Source organism: Poromitra crassiceps (genome assembly GCF_964638095.1).
Source record: "Poromitra crassiceps genome assembly, chromosome: 25".
NCBI lineage: Eukaryota > Metazoa > Chordata > Actinopteri > Beryciformes > Melamphaidae > Poromitra > Poromitra crassiceps.
This window is the reverse complement of record NC_139649.1, coordinates 11360932-11371824: the sequence shown is the minus strand read 5'-3', so window position 1 is coordinate 11371824 and position 10893 is coordinate 11360932.

Below are 10893 nucleotides of genomic sequence, written 5' to 3'. Positions count from 1 at the left end.
GAGCTTCCACCCGAGGAAAAATCCAGAGACACAGTTCTTTCAGGAGCACAAATATACAGATTTGCTTCTTTGTGTAAACGTGAAATCAAGTTGCTTTGTTTCGGTTTGTTTGTTTTCTTCAGTTCCTTCAGCTTTGCTCACTGAGGCAAAGGACAAACTGATATTTCAGACTTTTAGTTTAGCATATTGCCTTTGTTCCCTCTTGCCCCTTATTGACACTCAATATGGCAGCTTTGTTTAGCTTCCTGAACTTGGTAGTCACTGTGCTTTATTTTTAGTACTTGTTTTGATTAGCACAGCATGAGTATTGTCATGGATTCAGAGTGAGCAGAGAAGCTGAACCCGGATCCATTTTGACATGTGTCTCTGGCAGAATTGTTGGAGTCTGCAATGTTTCTTTCTCCCATAAAGACAGTTTAACTGTTGACTGTTGTGCACTGAAATATATATACACAATTTTGTCTATCAACTCCAATATAAGCTGACAAAGTACATTTAGACTTGATATGCCGTCTATTGAATAATGTTAGCGATTCTTCTGTAATGTTGCTATGATTTACTTTTTTGGACATTAACAAACACTGAGTTTGATTTAGAATTTTAGTTTGCAGAGCAACTTACTGTAAACCAGCAATAGAAATATGAATGTTATAAACTAGGTAAGTAGATGTAAGGCTTTTTAAATTTCTCAAATATTTCCTTTTTTATTCTGCTAGAATATGTCTACAATCACTGGTTTTGTTGTGGTTTACACACACAAACATGTTGTTTATTAAGGAACAAGTCAAATAAAATCCTCTTTCCTCGTATTTTTTATACCATGATTTCAACATCAAGTGTCATTTTTACATTGTTTACATACATTTAATAAATATGCTTTGGAGAAACGTTAAACATTCACAGGTTAAAAATAAAGGTTTACACCCTTAAACCAGGCTACTCTTCTGCATAGGTATTATACAGATGTATATGCAAGGAAAATGAGTGTCTTACAATAATGTCTTATATTAGGATATTATAACAGTGTGATGGTGCATAGCCGTAGGTTTCGAGGTAGGCTAAGGCTACAATGTACATTTTGATAAACAGAGAAAGGAAGATGGAAACCACTTATGTAGCTCTGCAGAAGCAATTAGCAAAGAATAATTAAAAATCCAGCCCCTTTAGACTTCAATTATGGCACCAAACGCCTCCGAGTACATAACTCGGCAAAAACACTTCTTGTGTATCTTGTGTTCACATCCTGCCCACTGTCATTCTTATGATACCAACCTTAACGCAGCGCAAAGCATTAGGAAGGAGGAGAGTAGGGAGTATGCTTGAAGGATACAAAATGTGACTGGGACAAGATCAAAGAAGATGATGAGTATGGATAATGTACGCTCATACAATGTAACAAGCAGAGACTGCAGCATTATTTGACACTAAGCAATCCTGATGCTAGCCGCTTCATATTGTCAACACCATTTATAATAGCATGGAATCAACAGTGCTGGTCTGAGATGGTAGATTACACATAAGTGTGCCATGCTGGATTTCTTTATTGATGTTATATTGTTTTTCTTCATCTTTGTGCGAAAGATGGGAGGAAACAACCATTTTGTATCTGCTTTCTCTGCAAAATCCAAAGACGCAGTACTATGAAGACTGCTGCTGGATTCTGATGTCGCATTGCCTTCCACCCATCAATGTCTCTCTGTGAGGCCCATAACTGCACCTCAACTGTCTAGAAGAGTGGATCCATCGGGAGGCAGGAGCTCTGTTTGTCTCTGATGTTGACTGACAGCTCTGGGCTTTGTGGTGCAATCAAACGATCCATGTAGTTTCCCCTGACAACATGCTCATTCTCTTGCACGCTCGCTCCGTCACTCCTCTCCTTGATTATCTCTGGAATTGAAACAAATATTCTTCTGTGTGGAGAAAACAATGTGCGAATCATCAAGCATTCTTAGCTTTGCCTTTGAAGATAGCGATTGTTCTATCATCATCATTATTGGATGGAGGGCAGTATTTTGCTTTTTATAGGTACTTTTACATCTAGGGACGGGCATTGCAAATTAGCCCTGGGCTATAAATGCTGTGGTACAAGACATCAGATGTTTTAAAACATTATGTTATAAACATTATATGTACGTGTATCTGTCCCTACACAAATAAATAAATGAAATGAAATGGATCATTAGGGCTGGGTATCGCCGCTGATTTCCTGATTCGATACGATTCTGATACACAAGATCCCGATTCGATTTGATTTCCGATTCGATATCGATATTTCAGTTACAATACCAAATTTGCTTGTATATGAAAGAGACTCTCAAAGAACTAATGTTGTAAATTGGACCCTCTAAACTGATGCATTATTAAAAAATATTCATGTTTACAGATGTTTACGAGATCTCGTTCCACTAAGAACCAAACCATGCAAGTCTAACGGGGGTTAAAGCTTCAAGCGTCCGCAGGAAAAGGCATTACATTAAAAGATCAATATTGGGATTCATGAATCGATATCAGTTCCTTCAAATGAATATCGATTCGATATCGATATATCGATTTTTGTAAACCCAGCCCAGAACCCAGAAATGACAATATTGACAAGTGTGTGACAGGCTGACAGCCATCTCTTGATGATGGTTGGTGTAATAGCTCTGGCTTTTACTGAAGAAGCAGTACAGAAATCCCTCCTGTGGGGAAGGGGGTGGGGATTATTTTACACTGGAAAAAACAAAGAATATAATTTGTTTCCATGATATGATGGAGTTGATACACAAATAGGACAGTTATAGTATGATCCACATTGTATGTGATCTTTGACTAAAGCCACAATACTGTCAGTGGCATTTAGATAACAAATCAGGTTGATGAATTACCTTTCAAGGTTGATCATGGCAATTTCCATATTTGTGTCCATACTTTGACCTCCTTGTAACATTTTGTGTTGTTTTAAAATTACCCTGCTAAAAAAATAAATTTCAGACTTACTGATAGTGTGTCTATAAGCTATGGCTAAACACTTTCAACTACTACTGCCTCTCTTTATCTTGGGATGTCATGAGGCGCTGCAAAAAGAATGTCAGTGAATGTCACACAGACTCTTCGGGGAGACGTGCGTATGCGCTGAGAATGATGGATAGAAGGAAAAGACAGCAATAGGTTGGGCAACTGTCAAACTTGTACATTGATATCGCTACATTGAGCAAACCCACGTTGCCTTCCTTTCATCTGCAAGGCATGGACACCCCTTTATATGGTCTCAATGGGCAGCCTAGTGGAGACTGGAAATTAGCTCGGCGGGACGGCTATCAATGAAAGCTTTTCAAAGCGTGTGTGCCGGAGTCTGTGCCATGTCCCATCTCAGTGGCCTGTTTCCATGACAACCCCTCCTCCCTGCATCCACCTGCAGATGCTGGCAGCCCGAGCACGAGGACTAGTCCCCAGAGCCCTGAAATACCACTGACAAGGTCAACACCCCGCAGGTGGGAAACCGCTAAAACATCATGTACGCTTTCAAAGGTGTGCAGAGAGAGAAGCTCCATCTTGGCACTGAAGGTGAAGTATATAATGGCACTTGAGCGCTCCCATTCCAGCCTTCATGTTCTGCCATGCTTTGGGTGAATTATGCCAAATTTTCGGGGTCAAAGAAAGCATGGAACAAAAAATGGTGTTGGAAGCAAAGCTACATTGGGCAGCTGATGTTTGTGGCTTATTGAGTTATCACGCAATTCATGTTTCAATGCAGTGATGTGGATTGCAGAGAAATAAAGTTTAGTTTCAATATATCAATTTCTGCAAAATGCTTGAAGGTATAGTCTAATTATGCTTTCCGACTGACAAGAATCGGGAAGCCTTAAAAATATTGTAGCCATCAGAGGTCGACTTTAAAGAGATACATCATGGCAAGGGGCAGGCAGCAACAAGAAATCTGATTAAACAACGAATCAGATTAATTCTATGCTCCACTGGTGTGAATGTGAGTGGAGATCCGTCATCTCCATTCAGCAGCCCAGAGCGAGTTTCATTCTCCTCAGGGCTTTTCGGGGGTGTTGCTGGGTTGATGATGGGGTGTCAGTGCCTGCTGTGTCTCCTCCTCACCTCACTGCTCTGTTCAGGGTGCTGAGCTCCCACAGCTCAGAGCCCGAGGTGAGCTTTTGTCTCGCATTGCCGAGCGTTCAGCTCCTTTCCAACAGACCCAGCCACCGGCGGAGAAAAATTAATCAAAATTTAATCTTTCTGCCCAGTGTGAAGTCTGAGCCAGAACCTGCCGCTCTACATTTAACTGGCACTGAAAGCCTTCGATATGGAGGTCCTGCTTTAAGAATTAAGGATTAACCACAGGAAGGGCAAATGACTATTTTAGCTATGAGTACTGGAGGACGAATGGAGTCCCACCGGTACTGGATCCACTGCCTGCAACAGTGCACTTCATCTTCAAAATTTGACTGCCCCCCTGTGACTATTCGTGAGCCGTATCGCCCAGCCCCCAGTATATCCTGTTTGTTCTGCTCTCTCTACTTCCTTTTCCCCCCTTTCCCTGCTCTCTCCTCCCTCTCCCCCTTTCTCCCCTTCCCTCTGTGATGGAAATCTATTGATTATCAATCAAGGAAGAAGACTAAAAGGCTCGACCTTCAAAGATAAATTATTATTTTATTACAAGCTTGTAACATATTAGCATAATTGTGACAGTCTTCAACGGGAAGACAGTCTCAAAAAGCCCCGAATCCAGGGTCTCCACCACGTTTATAGTAAACATGTTAACCACAAAGAAAACCACCCACGCCTGCTGTCGTCTTGAAACACAGTTCACCTCCAGGTGACTGCAGATGTTCAACATGGGCTGACACCGGAAGCTCTCATCTTGGTAAAGCTTAACTGTCGAACTGCACGTTCCACGGTAATGACGTCAATTGCTTTAACACCTTAACCACACTGTCTGAGACAAATAGCAGACAGGGCAGATTGAAGACTTCTTATGATTATATTAAAATGCCAACATAGTATATCAAATGTTATCACAATCACCCAACCAGAAATCTAAATTCAGTGGGTCTCAGTATTCATGCTGGAGGGAGTGTGGCTCCACGTCGGCTGATCATGCACATATCTTTTGGTCGTGTCCATGTATTCAACCGTTTTGGAAAGAAGTGGACCAATTCATCTCTGGCCCTGAAGGTGGACTTTTCTTTTGCATCTCTATATCTCGGAATCCTCCCTGATGGACTCGGCAGAAGTGACACATACCTTTTGAAGATACTTATAGCCGCAAGCAAGAAATCAATAACCAAATGCTGGCTACAGAAGAATCCCCCCACCATTGCCCTCTTTATCAATACAGTGAACTCTATCCGCTCAATGGAAAAGATGACCTTCTCTCTCCGACTCCAAAAAGAGAAGGGGGACAGACATTGGGAAAAATGGGAATATTACTACAACCTAGATGTCTAATAAGTTAACAGTCATCCCCTATCTTGGTCTTGTCTCTGTCTATTTAGAACTTTGTTATTATTGTGAACCGCTCCTGCATCTTAATTTTGATTTTAACCCTTTCATTTTTAATTTTCTATTCTGTTTTTTTTTTTATTTCAATGAGTGAATTGTAAGTTCCTAGACTCCACCTGTTACATGTCCGTATTAAAAAAATAAAAATGAAAGTGTAAAAAAGAAATGTTATCACAATATAACATAATGTGTGAAAATGCCATTACACTCTCTGTCTCTCTCTATCATAAGATTGTTCAATCATGTTATTATTATTATTGCTACTGTAATTTGTTATTGTTGTGTCAGCTAGATTTCTGATGCTCCTCCATCAGGAGGAAATGTCTGCAAGTTTTCTGTCATTCTCATCAGAGCATCATCAGCTTTTGTGTTGTAATTAATACACCAAGCTTTTGTGTTGTAATTAATACACCAAGCTTTTGTGTTGTAATTAATACACCAATAAGCTTTTGGGAGTTTGGTTCACTGGTCAACTTATCCATAAAGTGATGAGAGCGCATGCAGACACCAAAACCATGCATGTGTCCCTGCAGGAGATCATTGGGTCCGGTGCTCCATGCTTATACCATCATGATTGCATGTGACTAGTATTATAAGAAGTCTGACTTTTAGTAATAAAAAGTTGTAACTATAGATTCAGAAACTTTTAAAAATAAAATATCTCATATCTACATGTAACTCAACATTTCGCTGACACAGCCATTCAGTTTATTTTTGGAACTCTTGTGCAGAGATTTTTTTTTAGCTCTATTACCCACCCCTATATATATATATAGATAGATACATTCTAGAGCATCTTCAACCATCAAACTGTCACCTCCCTCTAATGACAGTGTGATATAATGGAGCCTAATTTCCAATGCTAAGGTCAACTGAAGAGTATTGACAATGGGTGAGATACAACACTACTGCATTTATGACCAATTAGTGTGTTTCTTTAGCTAATGTTTGCTGGGAGTAGGCAGTCGATAAACAAAGCAGACATTTGTCAATAGGCCTTTTTCACAGCAACCACTTTGTGTCTAAAAGGCAGGGTAAACACAGGTGCAACCAAAACATTAATGAGGGCCCCAGCACTGGAACAACTAAATGGATTTGAAGTTGGAAACACTCATTAAAGTTTCGGTTGCAGTGCACCTGTGTTTACCCTGCCTTTTAGACACAAAATGGCTGCTGTATAAAAGGCCCATAAGGTTAGAAATTACAGTACAGCAAGCATGGCTTGGCTTGCTGTACTATCCTGGCTCCAGACCTTCGAAGCCACGCCCACTCCACAGTTGTGGATTTGGCTCTTCTTGGTCTGGCATCGCCATGTGCAAACGCCTTTTCTCTGGCTGAAGAAGAGGAAATGAGTTTATGAATTGACGATGCAGTCTGAATATCAGGCTATGGAAAACCATCACTCCTCTGTGAAAACTGCTGCCTGCTCTGATGACTCTCTTTCAAACTGCCTGGCAGCCAAGAGAAAAGCCTATGTTAGTTAATTCAACCATTTGTGATGTGATTGACACAAACCCATTTTTATGAAAGACATTACATTTTTACATTTTATTACTGTGGCAGGCTTTATTGGTTTTCATGATGGAGTCATAAAGAGTTCCACGAGCCTGTCAACTTTGATATAGGCTATGATTTCCTTGAAAGAAAATACATTTACTTTCTAATAAATAAATAAAATAAATAAATAAATAAATAAATAAATAAATAAATAAATAAATAAATAAATAAATAAATAAATAAATAAATAAATAAAAAAACAAAAAAAACAAAAAACATTTTTTTTACCTTCATGATGCAGTGAGTGGCACAGCAATTGCTCACTCACATCTGAATGTGGGCTTTGCAGACAGCATATATGAACGCTGGTTTCTAAATCATTTAAATAACGCCAACCCCCTGTAACGGAAACATAAATAGCCACTCGACATGACTCCTATTCAATATCCAACCCGAGAAGTGATATGACAAGTGCATTGACCTCCCCGCGTCCCCCTCTGATGATTGCACTAATGTCATGCATTACCAGCCTCACCCACACACACAAGGTCACGTTTGACAGCAAAAGCGGTGACATTTCCCTCTTCCTAATTGAAAGGGGCATTTTCTCAAGTGGCCGGCCCTGTCCTCACACTGGCCACCCACGGGTGGTGGGGTTGGGGTGAGGGGGTTACTATGACAACATCAATTCCCCCTACAAGGAGTTTCACTGTGCAGAAACGCGCACTGTCGCAGTATAGCGGTGTGTTGGTTTGCTACCATTTCTATACACAGCATGCTCCACTTCAGCACAGTGCTTTGTTGTGCACACTTGAAACACAAGAAGAGCCTCTTCTCTTCCACAGCTGAGTGCATCAGGCACACAGGCACACACACAGGCAGATGGAGCACCTGAAATTGCTGTGAGAGAAGCAACGATCATTTCACTGCATTTTGTAATAAAGAGAGGGCACCCGGTGCACCGGTGATGGCTGAGAGCTCCTCGCTGTCTGTATGTCGTGGACTGTACGTAACGAGCTGCGCTCCTCGTTGAAATGGATGATCATCAACAGGGTTCTTCTGTCAAGTTCAAGGGAGGGTCATCATCAGAGATTGTTTATCCAAGCGGCTGCAAAGATATCCAGCTGGCCTCGGTTATAAGTCTCATTGTTCCGGGGGGAGAATGTGGGTGTGACTTCACACCCCTTCCCCCCCTTCCTGAGTGCAACTGGCTGTCCTACAGAGACAGCACCTGTCACCAGCCTGACTGTTATCTTATTATTTCACTCTCTCTCTCACACACACACACGCATACAGACTAGGGATGTTCATCAGTTATCGAAAATCGATAATTGATCGTTAAGGAATGGAATCGATCATGTGGAATTTTTATCGATTATTGTTATTATTGAAAAACTTTTTTTTTTTTTTTTTTTTTTTGCGGACTAGGTTTGGGTGGAATTCGTTCCTCCTCGCCCCACTCCATTGCACAGCCGACTAACGTGAGGTGGAGCTTCATATAGTCTCTAGTTTTCTGGCTAGGCACGGGCCTTTGTGCCAACAAAACTGTTTTAACACGTTAACTGCCAGCGACGTATGCATACGTCAAGCAGAATCCAACCGTTAACTGCCAGCGACGTATGGATACGTCAAAAAAATCGTTTTTTTTTTTTTGACGGTGGATCCTTGATCTGGCCCTTTTGCATCTTCTATTATACTGTTAGAGCCGCCGGGCGTGTGCAATCCATTCCGCCGACCCACTGAGTGGCGACGGTGCTCAGACTATTGAGTGTTGTTTGGCCAGAAACGCACGCATTCCAGCTGAGCTCAACCGAGGACCCAGAAGCGAACGAGCCTCATTCTCATACTGTAGGCGAAAACCTTTCACACGGGCGCACGGCGGACTGGGGGCTTCCACAGGTGGACTGGGTGGAAAGCACACTTTGAAGCGCGCAGCATAAGCCTAGAGTCACACAAGGCTTCGTCAAAGCTCTCAACCGAAAATCCAAGAACGGATTAAGCCACATCCACGCTCCCCGACGAGGGACCGCCAGAGAGAGGCTGCTGCTCACTGCTCAGACAGGCAGGCTTGTGACTGACAAACACGGAGACACGCCCACGGAGGGAGGAGTTGTAAGGAGAGGGGGTGCGGGTGCTGCTATGGAGGAAATTACTGTTCAGAACTATATTGTTTATGTCTGATGTCTCACTGATGCCAAAAATAAATGGTTAAAGTGACTGTTTGATATTGAATTTCACAAAACTGCGATTATCTCAGCTTTTTGTCTCAGACGCTGAAACCATGCTGTACTCAACGGCTAATATCTACATAACTACTAACTCTACAAACTAACTCTTTTAGACAGAGAAAGCACACATTCTATTAGTACTTTTGTGAACTTTGTGTTGACAAACTCCAAGCAGAAAATTATCCTTGGCTCTTGTAAAATGAGCCAGAATCCTCAAAAAAACCCTCTGGCAAAAGCTACCTACAGTAAAAAAAAAAAGGCTGGCAGTGAATGTGTTAAACATGGGGAATTCACACCGGCATGCGCCGGGGACAGTGTTGGAGAGGAGACACATTGAAATAGAGTTAATTGAGGAGAACACGTTGTCTTTCGTATTTTCTGCCATAGGCATTCATTTTGTTAAAAAATATATATATATATTAATATGATCGATAATCGCTAATTGATTGTTAATTTTCCCGATTTTCGATTATGGAAATTTTTCAAAATGAACATCCCTAATGCAGACACACAAAGGATTGAACTAGCTGCAAAGTACGCTGAAAACCCAGCACGCATTTGACGGTGACGTGCAGAAGGTATAGCCAAGTCAAAGCCCTGCAGACCGGCGTCATCTAACCTCCAATTCAACGTCAAAATGTTCAGTGAGATGTGTTCTCCTGCCACAGTTAAAAAGTCCTCTTTGCCCCTGAATGGATGGGCTAAGGTAAACAACAGCAATGAATACAAAGCCATTTGGAGAGAATGCCTTCATCTTATGGTGAAGTATTTCTCTCCTAATGGGAACGGCCTATTCCGAGCGTGTCTCTGAATGGCGGGATGGGTACGTAAATGACTGCAAATGAAATGCAACCTCAGTCACCGGCTATAAACATGCCGTGAGGCAATGAGTTCCACCGGCATCAACAAAACATAAAATCATGACATTTTCTCATTGAAGGGAGGTGTTGCGTCTCTCCAAGAGAGTGCTAGCTGGATGTCAAACATACCGCTTTCAGACAGACACGGTTCCGGTTCTGGCTCTGACTCCGTTCTGGAGTCTCAGAACCTTGGTCCGCGTTCACACCAGTTTAAGCGGAACCAAAGTGGGAGGACATTATTCGGTAGTCCTTCTTCAGTTTTTTAAGTTTATTAATTATTTGGTCCGGCGTTCGAGTGAACCCATGCCTTGGCCATCTCTTCCGCAAGTTCGGCATACAACTTGCTCTTTCTTGTACTGCTTTCTAGCTTTTCTTGAAATTCGGTAGATGCCCAAATCGCCATGAACATTTTGGTTTCCTCAGCAGACCACTGCAAATTCTTTTTCTCCATGTTGTCGCCGCCTTCTTCTCCTTCCTGCTCGTCTTCACAGCCTAGAATGAGACACGCCCACTGATGATGTCACGGTTCACAGGGAAAAACCAACTCTTTTTTGGTTCTGCCGAGAACCAAATTTTCAGGTTCCGAACCAATTATTTCTTCGGTCTGAACGCGCCGGGCCGGTTCAAATTTGGGTTCGGGAACCGGAACCGGCACGGAGCCCTGACGGAGCATACATAATGCTGATGCTTATTTTAGTGGTTGGTCAGATTGCAATTCAATCACAGTCACTATTTCAGGTTTGATTGTGTGAAACACAATGATCGTGTGAAACACAATCAAGGAGAAGGAGGCTAGTTGTGCGTGTCCTTCTTTT